The sequence below is a fragment of the Enoplosus armatus genome, chromosome 17, assembly GCF_043641665.1.
Source record: "Enoplosus armatus isolate fEnoArm2 chromosome 17, fEnoArm2.hap1, whole genome shotgun sequence".
NCBI classification, from domain to species: domain Eukaryota; kingdom Metazoa; phylum Chordata; class Actinopteri; order Centrarchiformes; family Enoplosidae; genus Enoplosus; species Enoplosus armatus.
In genome coordinates this window covers 7,369,453-7,384,581 of record NC_092196.1, presented here as the reverse complement: position 1 = coordinate 7,384,581, position 15,129 = coordinate 7,369,453, and positions in this window count along the sequence as shown.

Genomic DNA, 15,129 nt, shown 5'->3' with positions numbered 1-15,129 from the left:
GTGTGTGTGAGAAAGACACTGACCACCCTCAGAAATAAAAAGTAGTCATGCGACTTCTCTGATGTCCACAAACACACACACAACCTACAGTATTTAATTGTATGCTTGTACTTGCAACACATCACCATGTAAAAAGATTTACCAGTGTGTGTGTGTGTGTGTGTGTGTGTGTGTGTGTGTGTGTGTGTGTGTGTGTGATGTCTACATTCCTCTGTACTCCTGATTTGCTGAGTGTGCAGCATTCTGTTTAATTAGCGTGTCTAAGGCGACAGCTCATTAACATGCAGAGGGGAGGGACAAGAGGGGCGGTGATGGGAATTATGCAGATTGGCGTGCTGTCCTGTCATCAAAATAAAGCCGATCGACATTCTGACACACACACATATTTTTACACATATATTAATTGTACACTGAGCTACTTTGACACTGACTAGGGTCTGGGGTTTGTTTTTGTCAAAGTAGCTATTATTAGTATTTCAGATTGACTATTTTCTGTACTAATATTCCTTTCTTTGTCTTAGTCAGTGCTGCTGCTGTTGTTTTGTGCGCAATAATCCTGCTGTAAATTATAAATTCTACTTACAATTAATTGTCCCTTTTTAAGATGTTTCTTTGTTTGTTTTAGCTTTTATTGAGTCCCTTGTGTCGCCCCAATATATGTTTTCTATTCAAATAGTCCGTCTGCATCTTTTAACGTCAGCTAAACAGTCGCACACTCCTCTGCAGAATGACAAATCTGTATGACACTCGGGCTAATGAAGCCCTCTCAGACTCACCTAATTCAGTGAATTTAAAAAGTACCAGACAGTCATGACTGTTGACATTTTCTTTGAGTAAGCCTTCAATCAGCAGCATTGGTTTGCAGTATTCACTGTTCATTGTATTCCTCCTAGTGAGAGCGCTGAGCTCCGTCACACAGTTTAGTCGGATCATACTATTATGGTCTGCTATGTAAGAATAAGACAAAATACACCCAGTTTTATATGTTGTCTTATTTCCTCCTCCTCTGTTTCCTTTAACTTATTTATTTTCCAATATGTTTGAAAGTTTCAAAGACATACAGTATGGGTGGTTGTAACGATGTTGTTCACGTCTCAATTTACTTTATAAGTCTTTTTAAGCCAAAAAGCACATTTTGAAATGCATGTTACCTTGCAGTGTTTTATAATTCCTTATGTACAGAAAATAACAGTTGGTTGAAAGAGTATGGTTCCATAATGAAGCCCAATTTCTGAACAAACTCCATTCATTTTCTCCAATGTTTTCAAGGTGATATACAGTAATAGCCACCATTTGTCGCCTTCTTTGAGGCCCCTGTTGTTTACTGTTTGATGGTAAACTGCTGTGGATGAAAGTGTCAACCTAATGACTAAAACGTGAATATGTGTTTGGTGATGTGTTGTTTTTTTACTATTTCCTATCACCATGTGTGAGTGAATAAGAAAGAGTCGGGCTGAGGAGGCAGCAGAAAGAAAATGAGGGAGAGTGTGTGTGTGTGTGTGTGTGTGTGTGTGTGTGTGTGTGTGTGTGTGTGTGTGTGTGTGTGTGTGTGTGTGTGCGCCAGGCTACTGGTGTGAACCAGCTAGTTGATTGTCCTGCAGCCATTGATATGGAGATGGGGAGGGAAGAAAGGAACTCCATGTGTGTGTGAGTGTGTGTCCTGCTGTAGTTGAGTTGAATCGTAAAAATGTAGTGTGTTGTAAAAATATAAAATTGTAAAAGACTCTTGTAAAGGAATTTTATCCCGAACTAAATTAAATTATCACAGCAACAAATGTGGGATGCAATAAACAAAAGCCATAAAAGCGCATAAATGACTGAAATGCAGAAATGTGTCCCTGGTACATCGGCGTCATTTCATCTCACGTCTCTGTGATCACAAAAAACACTAAATCCGCCCAGACAGCCGTACAGTCCAACATTTAGCACAGTAAAATATTATAATGATCAGTGTGCAGAAACATTACAGCAGCAAAATGAACGAGACAGAGGATGTAGCATGGAGAAGAATATGACCATTAAGATACTGTCACTTGTCTCACTTGAGGTGAAAAGGCCCCATAAATTGTGTTCAGACCACCATGGGACACTAAAACTCTCCATTAAAACTCCAGCTGGGTTGGCATCTCTTTAAGGCACAGTGAGGTAAGTCGTACTACTGCAACTAATATCAAATTCCTTGTTACCATCAGACTCAGAGGGAGAAACACTGACCGGACGGTGTTTTTACCGCATATGACATGTGCAGCTGCTGGCAGTTCTACCATGAGAGATTACAGCGTCAAGACGAGGTGCAAAGTAGCTATCATGTATCAGCAGAAACGTTGAACAAGGAGAATGGATGATTTAACATACGAGAATAATAGTTTCTCTTAAGCTAACAACATTTTGAAATGGATCTGTGCCGTCTTCGCTGAACTGCAGATGAAGTATGGTGAATTTGCTCCTGCTATAAGTTACATCCAGGAACAAAATGGTTATTTATGTGAAATTGTTACTGATTATTACCTTAGTTTCTACATTAAACACCCCATACATAAGTTAAGTAATCAGGAAGCAAATAAGTCACATTTAATCGCATTGTGGTGCATTACGGACTCCACAAGTTGGAGCTGTTTCTCTAAACCACATAGTGTAACCTCTACACTCGATCCTTTACGGATTACAGTGTGTGAATGGATCTTAAATTGCATGTTATTAAGAAATGCTTCATCTAAACAGGGTTAGTTATTGATGTTTAAATGAGGTCCTGAAACTGAACAGCTCAGGGTTTATTCGCATGTATTTCTGAATATTAATGAATAGTCATTTAGTGGCTTAATTGTAAATTTAACAAACTTAAAAAAGAAAAATTAAAAAAAAGAAACTCTCACCTTCATCTCACCCTCCCTCCCCCATGTCTTTATTTCTCTCTCTTACACTCTCCATTTCTAATCTCTACTCATTTCTCACTCTGTCCTCTGTGCTCACTGAGATGTGAAATCTGTACAGCCCCTTTCTCCAGTTATTCTCCATTTCTCTTTCACTTCGTATACCTCTCTCTCTCTTTCTCTCTCTCTCTTGCTCGCACGCTCACACACTCTCTCACTCTGACTGTCATTGCTGGTCTTTTGTTTCTGGCAGAAGAAAGTAGAATGAGAACCAATTGCCGCTTGGCACCGGGCCAGAATCCAGCAGCGATGGGGAGGGGAGCACACACACGTGTGTGTATATATGTATATATATATCGCACATATACAGCTCATTAATTTTCAAAGGAAACCATTAATGATCCAGGAAAGTCTAATCCGAGTAGCTCTCTGATCTATCTTCTCTGTCTAGAAATGACATGCTTATGTGAACTGACTCGGGCATGTTGGTGTCTTGCATATATTTTATATGAACATTTTATTAAGACTGGAGTAACTCAATTTCAGGTGGTGGTATCTGTTGTTGATTACAGAGATATATATGGGTCCTGCTGAGGCTGTTGATCTGCGATTATTAACGCCCCACTTGAAGCAAGTCTTTTTTCATGTAATGTTAGAATATATTCTGTCTCTCAGCCCATATCCAGAGAGGTATTTACTGTGACAATAATGAGCCAGCATTATAAATAAACACAGGTCTCTGATAGACCTGTAGCTTCAGTGTCATAACACCTCCCACACAATATTTTATAAACAACCAATCAGGTGTAGGCCTGAGTCTGTCCCTCCTGAATCCTCCATGTTGAGTCTGACGGAGGGACACCACCCTGTCATCAGCCTGGTGGCTAACATGGTCTCCTGGAGCTTTCTCAGGTCCATCGGAAAATATTAATTGATGTAACAAAAAAAAAAGCACATAAAATCAGATTCTTGTGAGGTGTGTGCAGAATAAAGCAAGTAGATACACGACTCCTTTCTGTGATATTTAGCATCTTTTCTTAATCTGCGTCTCCATCATTTACACAATGTAAGGTTGTGGCTTCTTCTGTTGCTCTGCGCTCAAGCTGACAGAGTGATAGAAACCTAACCCATTAATTGGCCATACATCCGTGAGGCTTCTTTGTTGTTTAATACACATAAAACGGACGCACACTGAAGTCGAATTGTAGCTTCTACTGTTTCTAAGCAACTACTGAGAAAATGTTTGAAGCTGGCCATGTATTTGCAGAAATTATGTTCAGACTGAAATGTGTCAGGCAGCGGTATAATCACATTTAGTAACACCTTTACATTAAAACTAAGCATTTATGATGATTTGAATAATATGAACCTTTTCTAACTTTTTTAGGACTAAAATAAATAGAAATTTAGAAGGTTTTTTGCATGGTTTGCATGTCCTAAATGGGCTGCAAGTGTTTTCTCAACCGTCTTTCTTTGCTTCCAAAGACATAAGATTGGAAAGGATGACTGTAATTATCAGTGTCGTTCTGAAAACGTTACAGTGTACAGCAAGACTTTTAAACCCATAGAGAATAAAGCAGTTGCTTCAGGTTATTAATAGTTGTTTTTTTTAAAAAGAGAACTGCACCGATTTAGCATTGCTCAACGATAACATTGCAAATGCGATGTGATCCCTGGCAGTTCGGTCGGAGATTTTTGCAGACGCTATGCCTGTAGCGGTTAATGTAGCCTCGAGCAGGGATGAGGGGCGGCCTGGTAACTTCATTCTAACTCCACACCCCCAGATTGTTTTCATTTCCAAACTTCAGCACCAACTGACGCTGACTCAAGTGATTAACTTGAGGCAATTTATCAAATTTCACGCAGCTCCCTCTGGAGCCACAAAAGGCTTTATACAACTTTTTTTTCACATTAGGTAACAGACGTAGTACTCCACAGGTCGCTGCAGTTCGCCTTTAAGCTCAATCATTTATTGGTATTGATGTAGCTAGTTACTATTTACATATTTCATGAAAAGTGTAATATCTGTGATCAGTGAATTAGACAGCTATATTTAAAAGACTACATGAGTTTATGGAGTTTGGTCTGTTGGGTCTTTTTAGACAAAATATTCTCAGATGTTTTGCACCAAAGTCATCTGACGTTAGACAGCAGAAAGCACTTTACATACAAATGCCTGAGCATACAGTATAGTATGCGCAAGCTAGAATTACTCTGTTCATTTAATAGGTCTTTTTCCACTGTAACCTATATTTTAACCCTTTTCTGTACTTAAAGACATTCAAATGAAAGTAATTTCAACTGTCAAACGAACAATGGCTCCAATCATATGGCTCCAGCTACCAGATAGAGCGCATTAAGGCCTTCGTAGGACTCTTAGTGAGCAGACAAAGATGAGTAAATATTTGGAAATTGCACTTGCAAGAGATTTTCCAAACGTGTCTCCGTGTGTGATTTAAAAAAATGTGATCTTAGGTTAGTCTGAGGAAACCTGCAGTGGAAATGTTTGTGTTTGGCCGACTGTAACTCTATGCTGTTATGAATAAGTCATGCAGACAGAAACTCTACACACACACACACACACACACACTTGCATAAACACAGAAGGATTCCTATGGATACACAAAATGACACATACTTTTATCCTACATTTTTTTTATACACGCCTCTCTTTGTCACACACATACACACACAGGGTCCTCTTCATTGTCGAGGCTTAATAGCGTCAGTAACCAGGTTTTATTAGAGCTGCTGGGAGTCATCGAGGAGGACAATATCGAGGGAAAGAGAGAGGTGGGGGGCGGTGAAGTGAGGATGGAGGAAGGGAAAGAATTGGTGTAAAATAATGACATAATGATAAAGGGGTGAGAAAAAGTTGGTACTCTAGTAAGAATGAAAGTGGAAGGAAGAGAGAAGAGAGGAACAGAGATGGAGACGGGGAGGAAAATGTTGGAGATTACTTTTAGGATGTCACCTATTTAGGTAAAAACAGCAAAAGAAATGAAAACACACTCTGGTTTCAAATTTTTATTGCTGAATAAGTTCTATAAACCACTATTAGCAATGCAGGAGGTCAAATTTAAATGCGTCACATAGCTGAATAATCTAGAGTTTTTATGTACACAGTGTTGTACCTTCATGTTTCTTCAATGAATCATAACTATTAAAAAGCAGTTGCTCCTTGTTTGTACTGGTGAATCATTCAGGACATGTTAGAAGGAAGACAAATAGGCCCACACAACTCTCCGCTCTATAAAGTTCACATTATAAAAACAATCCCCTACAAAGAGATAAATTAAAGAAATAGTTCAACATTTTTGGACACTGTCCGTTCAGTATGAATCTGGAGCCATGTAGCCGGTTAGCTTAGCATAAAGACTGGAAACAGGGGGAAACAGCTAGCCTGGCTCTCTCCAAAGGTAACAAATTCAACCTACCAGCACCTCTAAAGCTCGCTAATTACCACTTTATGTCTCATTTCTTTAGTCCATACCAAAGTGTTCCAGTTTCACTCTTTATGCTATGCTAAGCTTAGCTAACTGACTGCTGGCTCCTTCTTTATATTTAACAGACAAATATGAGTGTGTGGTATGGATGTTCTCATCTAATGCTCGGCGAGAGCAAATGTTTGCATTTCCCAAATTGTCGAACTATTCCTTTAACATGAAGGTAGAATGAGTAAAAAGGTAAAAAAACGGTTCCCTTTTAAAAGGTTTTGCAAGTGGATGCTTAACTGTATGTGTGTGGTCATCTACTGTATGTGTGTGTGTGTGTGTGTGTGTGTGTGTGTGTGTCCAGGATGATTGCTGAATCCCGGCAACCAATCGTCCATCTCAGAATGGAGGAGAATAAAAGGAAGAATGAATATTTAAATGAGAGTTGCTCCATCATGATAAAACTAATCTGCATGGATAACCAGAGGTCTACTGCCCATTTAATGTAAGTGTGTGTGCGTATGCTCCTGCACTTTCCTCTAGAAATATGATGCATTGCATCTGGAACCTGCTCCGGCGTTGCCTTGGTGACGCCCGTCACGCTGGCAGGCCCCCGTTGCACACTCAAACACACACACACACGCACACACTTATACACACACAGTGGTAATGAGAGACCGAGAGACTGGCAGCATGCCAGGACGGTCTACACACACACACACCCCTTCCCCCCATGCACTAGAACATTCTGAACACACTCACACAAGACACATTCACACACACACTTTGTTTTGGGCTGCTCGGACTGGCATGGGGGTTGGGCCAGTGTGTGTGTGTGTGTGTGTGTGTGTGTGTGCATGCGCTTGCGCGCGTGTGTTGGTGGAAGGGACGAGAGGAAATAAGTTAAATTCCCTTGAATGAAAAAGAAGAATGTAAAAAGGAGAACTTTAATTCCTCGTTTTCAGCCTCTTAACTTGATTGAGAATTAAGTTTGATGTAATTACACTTAATTGACCTATTTGCAACAGAACTAGACAACAGGACGGTGGAGTTACAATAAAGGGGAGTCAGACGTTGATTAGACTTCTCAACATGTTGGGTTTAAATGTATGTGTGGAGCATTTAATGTGATGGATCCTTTACTGCTGGGTTGAGCTCTCAGTCATTTCCGTCAGCTTCCCCCTCTCATCTCCTGTGTCTGCCACTTTTTCCCTCCCAACACATCATTCTTCTCTTTGTCATTCACACTTTGAACTGCGATTACACACTCTCTCTCCACAAGAGGTCCGCTGGCCTATCCACCATTAACAAAAGGCCAGCCATGGCTCTGTCCATGACAATGGCTCTCAGGTCAGCCTGCATGCCACACATTGCATCATGGCCGAGCAGAGAAACTAAACTCTGCTTTAAGTTTTTACAAACGCTACCAAAAAATGTGATATTTACTGGCTGACACTCCGCCTACTCCTAACATTTGAAAGATCAAGCCTCCAATTACTAAATTCTTTTTACCTCAAAATGTCCCTTTTTCTTTTCTTCTTCTGTACAAACTGAAGTTGTTCCATTTTCAAAATCACACAAGGATTAGGAGTTACAATTATGTTTGGCTTGATGACCTTTTCCTTTTGTCGAATGATAAACTAAAGGTTAAACAGAACACCTACAGCCACTCAAACGCTAGAAGATGAAAGAGGAAAAACTAAAGAACAATGAGCACATTGCAGAAAAAGAACTCAACATGTGTTAACACTCCAAATATTGTTTAGCATATATTATTAAATAATATGAATAGCAAACTCAACAAAGCAGCAAAATCCAAATGTACAGCCTGGTAGCTGTTCTATAGGTTCTGTACTAACAACTTCATTAATCATTTAAAATATTTAAAGAAGACTAAGAGTCTACAGCCACACTGAGGCTGTACATAGGCACAGCATGCTTTGAGCTACAGTCAGTTTGAGTGTTTGCCATGTATCTTAGTTTAGCATATTTGTTTAGTGTGATCACCAAAGTTACTATTAGTAATTCATCCTGAGGGGAACATGAGTGTTTGTACCACATTCATTTCAATTCATTCAATAGTACTCAAGACATTTCACTAAGAGCCAAAAATGTCAACCTGCTTGTTGCGCTAAAGTAAAACTCAGAGAATCATCAAAATCATCAGGATGTAATCATGTAGGAACCAAATCTTGGGTCTGTGGTAGATGTTGAGATATTTCAGAGGACTGGGTGGTGCTACAGGAAAAGTCAGGGGATCACTTTAGTCAGCAGGATTCATCCTCTGGGGATCATGAATGTTTGTACAAAATTTCACAGCAATCCATTTAATAGTTGTTGAGATATTCAAGTCTGGACCAAAGTGGTGGACCAACCAACAGATAGACATTGCCTTCTCTGTAGCCACACAGCTAGCCTGGCAAAATCATTCATTAATGTAAAATTGTGTTAATTATCAAGTGTACTGATTTGTTGCTGGTGTCTATTTTTGCACTTTGAGCTTCATTTCGCGTTTGAACGGCGCTTCAAAGTGAAAATTATTAAGCACTGTGCTGATCCTCAGACTTAACGTAGATAGCATACATTAAGTTGTTTAACATGGCTTTGAAGATATATCAGACATAACATTCGTAATGAACCTCGTCTGATTCGGCTCAGCTGTGTTGTGCCTTCAAATGAGGCTTCACTGCACTCACGGTTACATCTGCACTCATTTCCTCTGTACTTCCTGTGTACATATTGACTTTGCAAGGCAGGAGTTTGGTCTCTAGCTCGCTGACTGATTTTAGCTGCTCTATGTTTAAAATATGTCTTTCATCCTGAGACAAACTTGGCAGGTTGGAGACACACCTTTTTATTTTCCCAAAGAAAAGAATGACTGCATTTTAAACAGAAAGTTGAGTCACATTTTACTGCTAGCTGTGAGGAAAGAGCCGCTAACTCATATCTGGAAACAACAGATTCTCAGAGATTTACTGACTCTGCCTGCAAATTACTTCCCAAATGAACAACTCACTGTGGTGGAGTGCTTTCTCAAATTTCTATGATACAACCTCTTAAATTGTAGACCCTGATATGGAATAGCTTAGTGAAGTAAACGAATGAATGAATGCCTGTGATGAGAGCCCCAGCTGCCTTCTGCGCTTTCATCAAAACGTCACTCTCGCCAACTTTGCGTGATCATTTTTCGGGTCAGATGATTCCACTCATGCAAGTAACGCAAGACACCTGCGCCATGTGTGGAGGACTTTTGGACGGGCTGACCAACAGAGGCAGCAATGACTCATATTCACTGACAGAGATATTTAGCATCTGAAGGGAGGGAAACAGCTCTGTCCATAGATTAAAAATCTGCCTACCAGTACCTATAAAGCTCACTAATTAACGTGGTATGTCAAGTGTAGTCACTGCGCCCGGCCAAGAAATAGTCTGATACAAGACAGAGCCAGGCTAGCTGTTTCCTCCTGTTTCCAGTCTTTATGCTAAGTTAACCAGCAGCTGGCTATAGCTTCATATTTACCGTACAGACATGACAGTGGTATCAATCTTCTCACTATTTGCCAAGAAAGCTAATAAGCGTATTTCCCAAAGTGTTGAACTATTATTTTAATGTTAAGTGTTACCCATGGTAGCAGAAAGCGGTCCTCTCCAACCACTTCTTTGGTGTAGGCGGATCAGTTGAACTGATTTGAACTCTTGACCAAACAGAACAAAAGTAACATTGTAACCAGAAATCAGCAAATGTTGTGCTGGTGTGACTGGCCTTTGAATGTAGACGACTGAGCCAAAAGGACATTATTCTTTTACCTCACCTTTCCTTCCCTCCCCCTACATCTCCCCCCACAGATACATGCTCTCTGCTGAAAGAACAACACAAGGGTGCCAGGGCTGTCTTTGCCACTTTCACGGACTGATGTTAGCACATTGTGGGGTGCAGAGTTTTAAGCACGTGACTCTGTGTGCGATTGAATGTGTCTGTGTGATTGAAAGTGGTACTGCGTGTTCGTTTCTCAGCCCGGCGTCACCTTTCTCTGCACACTAAAATATGTACGCCAGAGATGAATGACAATAAGACCAGCCAATCACCGCACCCCGTGACCACCGATCTGCATGAGTTCCTGTGTTAATAGAGGAGCAAGGCCGGCATTGGATGAGTGATATGAATATAAATGAGTGAATTTAAATAAAGGGGGTACATTTGAATATGTTATACTGTCGCCCAGCACACTTATCAAGACTATCTGCATATTCAAGGCCTGGTGATGGATTACAGGGACAGAAATGGAAAGATCTCCTGGATATAACATACTTGGACCTGTCTATATTGCAGAATAACCTGTATTAGTGTGTTGTGTGCATGCAAAATAAAGTCTGCAAGGGTGACTGAAAGTCATCTGTGCGTAAAAAACAAAATCACCTATGTGTGTGTGAATGCGCTGAGAGCTGAAGTGGGGGGGGTGACTGCTCAGGTAATTGGTTGAGGACCAGGTGTAATTTTAGCCACAACAAATCCATTTCAAAGCTGGTACGCTGTCAAGAGAAATGCAGAGAGGCGAAGAGAAAAAAAGACTGTTACAAGAAATAAAGAAAATGTCAAATTTTGGTACATTTTCATCTACAAGTGTGTGCAGTCAACTGGAGCGGTTTTAAACAAAAGTATGAACTTGAAAGCAATATTTTATAATAATGTCATTTTTCTGTCTCTTTTATAGAGCTGAGAATAGAGAGATGACAGAGATAATTTCCTCAGTGGGGACATTGTGGATAGATTGATTGTTTAGATAGCATAATATGACATCTGTCCACTGTGATATCTCTGAAATGTCATGTTTGTCTGCTGTCCGCATTTAGATTGTATCTCATTTGAACTTGTGGTGTTCTTGGAAGTGGAAACACTATTGCCAATGTGTTTGTAAGTCATTAAATGTATAATAATATTGCCAAGCACAGCACAGGGTTTCCTTTTTATCTGGCATAAGCCATGTTATTATGTGACATTAGCTAACCAACACAAATTAACTCTGGAAGTTTGATGCCATGTTTAAGCTTGCAAGCCAGCCAACTTTTGCCGGTTTTCTGTGCCGGTGCATTCAGAGCACAAAAGGACAAAATCTGGGCCCATCTAAACTGTGATGGAGCAATCGGTGTCAGTTTCAGTCAACAAGCACTCGCCGTCCCCATCCAAACCTTGAGGGCTCTGCCAGCATTTCTATGCTGGTTTTTTAGTTCATGAAGGCAGCAAATTCACTTCACATCATATGTTTTGCAGCATTTCAAAGATTAAAATGAACAATGGAGGAATTTCACTTGACAAGCCCAAAGGAAGCACGTTGATGAAAAAGAACACAGAGAGAAATAAATAGAGAAGAAGAATAAGACAGCTCATGAGTCAGTGTGTGTGTGTGTGTGTGTGTGTGTGTGTGTGTGTGTGTGTGTGTGTGTGTGTGTGTGTGTGTGTGTGTGTCCGTGCGTGCGCACGCTGGCGGCTATTTTGTATCTGTGTGTTTGTGCTGATAGAAAGTGAGGGAGGAGGGTGGAGGCAGAGAGAAGATAATGAGGTTGGAGAGGGAGAACGTGAAAAATGACAGGGTTGTGGCGATAAGTGTGGACTGGATGGGGGAGGCAGCTTGAAAGAGTGATGAATGATTTCGATCAGACTCAAAGGAACAGTGAGGAAGAAGCAGAAGAAGAAGAAGAAGAAGAAGAAGCGGCATCTAAGTCACTGACACACACAAACACAATACATATATTTGTGTATCATGTTGTTTTGCAGGCTTTAGAAACACAGCAGTCAGACTGAAGACACCAGGAGAAATCGGTGCGGTGGCAGCTAGTTTAGGCTGACGGCCCGCAGCAGGAGAAATAATGTACTGCATGCACATGCAGCGTGCACACACACACACACACACACACACACACACTGCAGCACTATGAACACAGCAGCTTAGCGGTGTGCGTGTCTGTACTCAGGACAAGCCTATTACTACTTGACATGCAAATCTCTTTTCTGACCTTCTTCTGTCTGTCAGTCTGTCTGTCCCCCCCCCCCCATAATCTCTCTCTCTCTCTCTCCTCACTAACTTTCTGTCCCTTATTCCTGCCTGCTCACTTTCCTTTCTCCTCCTGTACATTCACATTTCAGCCCAATTTTCTATGCCCCTGTCTCTGTCTTCAGTACAATGGTCTTCCCATTTTTTTTTACATGTTGTGTGTGTGTGTCCTTGGAAGTTTGTGTGTGTGAATGTATGAAATATAGGCTGTAGTTGAGCCAAACCCACAAAACAACAATGAAGAACATATAAACCATTATATCCAAAAAATAAAAACACCAAAAAATGTCTGTGTGTGCATGACTGTGTATGTTTTAGGTGTGTGTGTATGCAATTGCATAACTTTATCACAGCCAGTGCTGTGTCAGTTAGTGTAAGCACATGTGTATGAGTACCTGTATGCATTTGTTTGCCCAAGTAACCACGGTCTGTGTGTGAATGATTAAACCTTGGCCTTCTCGGTATACACTGCTCTGCCTGTCAAGGTGACTGCCTTGTCACACACTATTACCAAACTCTTTGACTTCACTGTTCTGGCCTTCTCCCAGTAAACCTATTCGTGCACACACACGCCCAGGCACCCACGCACCCACAGCTGGGTTTTGAAATTGTCAATTTTTCATTCATTGTGACAAGCAGCTAAAAAGTGGTTTTCTGTCCTTTCAAACACACATATCCCAGTTACTGTCGGGTATTGGTTTCTGGGCCATTTTAAAATAAGAATCAGAAGCTTAAAATATCATTTTTGTACTCTTGATGTTACCACAAATGTAATAATTCACAATTTTACTCATGCTGGTGACCTAACTCTGTAGCAAAGCTGTTTTGCTCTGTTCTACACTGTCCTATTCTTCTCTGTCTTGCTTTGTTCAGGTTTTTTTACGCTGGCTGTCTCTGGACCTTTCTGTTTTGTTACGGTCTACCAGCTTAATCTAATGCTAGTTTGCCTCCGTATATAGTGATGCATGAGTGAGCACTCACTGAACAAGCCAGACAAACTCCCGGGTCTTTTATATACTGTAGTTGACCTAGCTTGTAACTTCACCAAAATCTGAGTAGGGGCTCTGACACGACGTGACCTCCTGGCAAGGCGCATGAAGAAGGGAGGCCATCCTGAAGGCGAAAACTGCTGCAACACTTATAATATTCTGTAATATACAGAACAACCTTCTTAAAACCAACAATACATTTGGTTTGTTCTCAATACTACAGATGCTGCTGAGTTTAGTCATTCTGTTTAAATGTAGTTTCACTTGGCACCTAACGACACCATTACTAACGTTATAACTCGGTATCTTCTATCAAAGCACGTTATTCCTAACTGACGGGGCATGTGAGCTCTGGGGTTTGTATGCATGCATGTGTCAAAGTGCCCCAAACCATCTGCTATCGTGTCAGGATGTCCTGTAGTGTCCCATGTTTTCTTTTCAACCTACCTGTTCAGTTTAATTGTGAGATTTGCAGTGAGAAATCTAAATACAATACACTATCAAGCATGCACCAACTTTCTAGAGACTTAAAGTTGCCTTGCAGCAAATGCTAAAATATATATAAACACATGATCATTGTTAATAAAAAGTACTCTAAACGCCACAATTTCAGACTGAACTTGCAGAAACCTTTTAGCTCATGGCATCCTATTTCTTAGGAATGACAACACTTTTGGAATAACTGTCATATATATCTCTTAAACACTAATTCATCCATCGTCAACACTGCCATGATAACTTACATAATACATGACATGTGAGTGAGCTCAAATCCTGCAATGAAATGGAACGGGAAACATCGAAATACAATGAAGGATTATGTACAAGTAACTACAGGTGGGAGCTTTGAAAGCAATTGTGATACAAGGTTCAGAGGTGTGATGTTTTATTGACTGTGTCATAAAACAGTAGTACTGACACCATTTTCCGACACATAATACAAAGTTTGCAGCAGTATTTACATGATTTACTCACCAGATATCTTTTCTTTCAGCTTGAGTTTGTTGCAAAAGAATAATAATACTTCCAAGGTTTCATTTCTCAAACTATAAACCCAACAACTTCTGTGTCCCCTGACATCCTCAATGTGTCTCACCTTGTGGTTGTGACTTGACAGCTGGGAAATAGGAACTTCAAACAAGCGCATGAAGTCAAGAAATATTGAACATACACATTGGAGGGACAAGGGACAATCAATTCAATATTTTCCCATTTGGAGGCCAACTATATCTGAATACCCAGTTGTCAAAAGCACATCATCAGTATTAGGAATCTGTTGGGAGACCCAGATTTGGGTTGACAACAGTCCACCTGTGCTGACTTGTTTATATACTATAAAATCTAATCTCTCTGTCTTTGATACCTGGTCAAATAAAATCCTTACTTGGCAGTAGATGAACTCTACACCTTTCTCTCTCTCTCTCTCCCTCAGTCAAATACACACTGATAAGGGAGGTAATTTGTGCACAAGGATGGGGGTTGTTTTTGCCATTGGTGGGTCAATGGTCATTGCTTTGCACACACGTCTCTCCTGTAAGCAGCAACAGCCTTTGTCTCGTTGGTGAAACGTTGCAGTTGGCAGATTCCACGCTGTATTTGTTTCTCTGCTGTTTAGGTGTCTCTCTCCTCTCTTGTCTCTGTCCGTCTCTTTTTTAAAACTCTTTTTAGGGTTGTTTTCTTACATAACAGCCAAAGCCAGCCATGCATGGGTGGCTAAGAGGAGCTTGGGAAAACAGTAGAGATGTTTGTCCTTATGTTTGTAAGTCAGCTTGTATGTGTGTGTAAA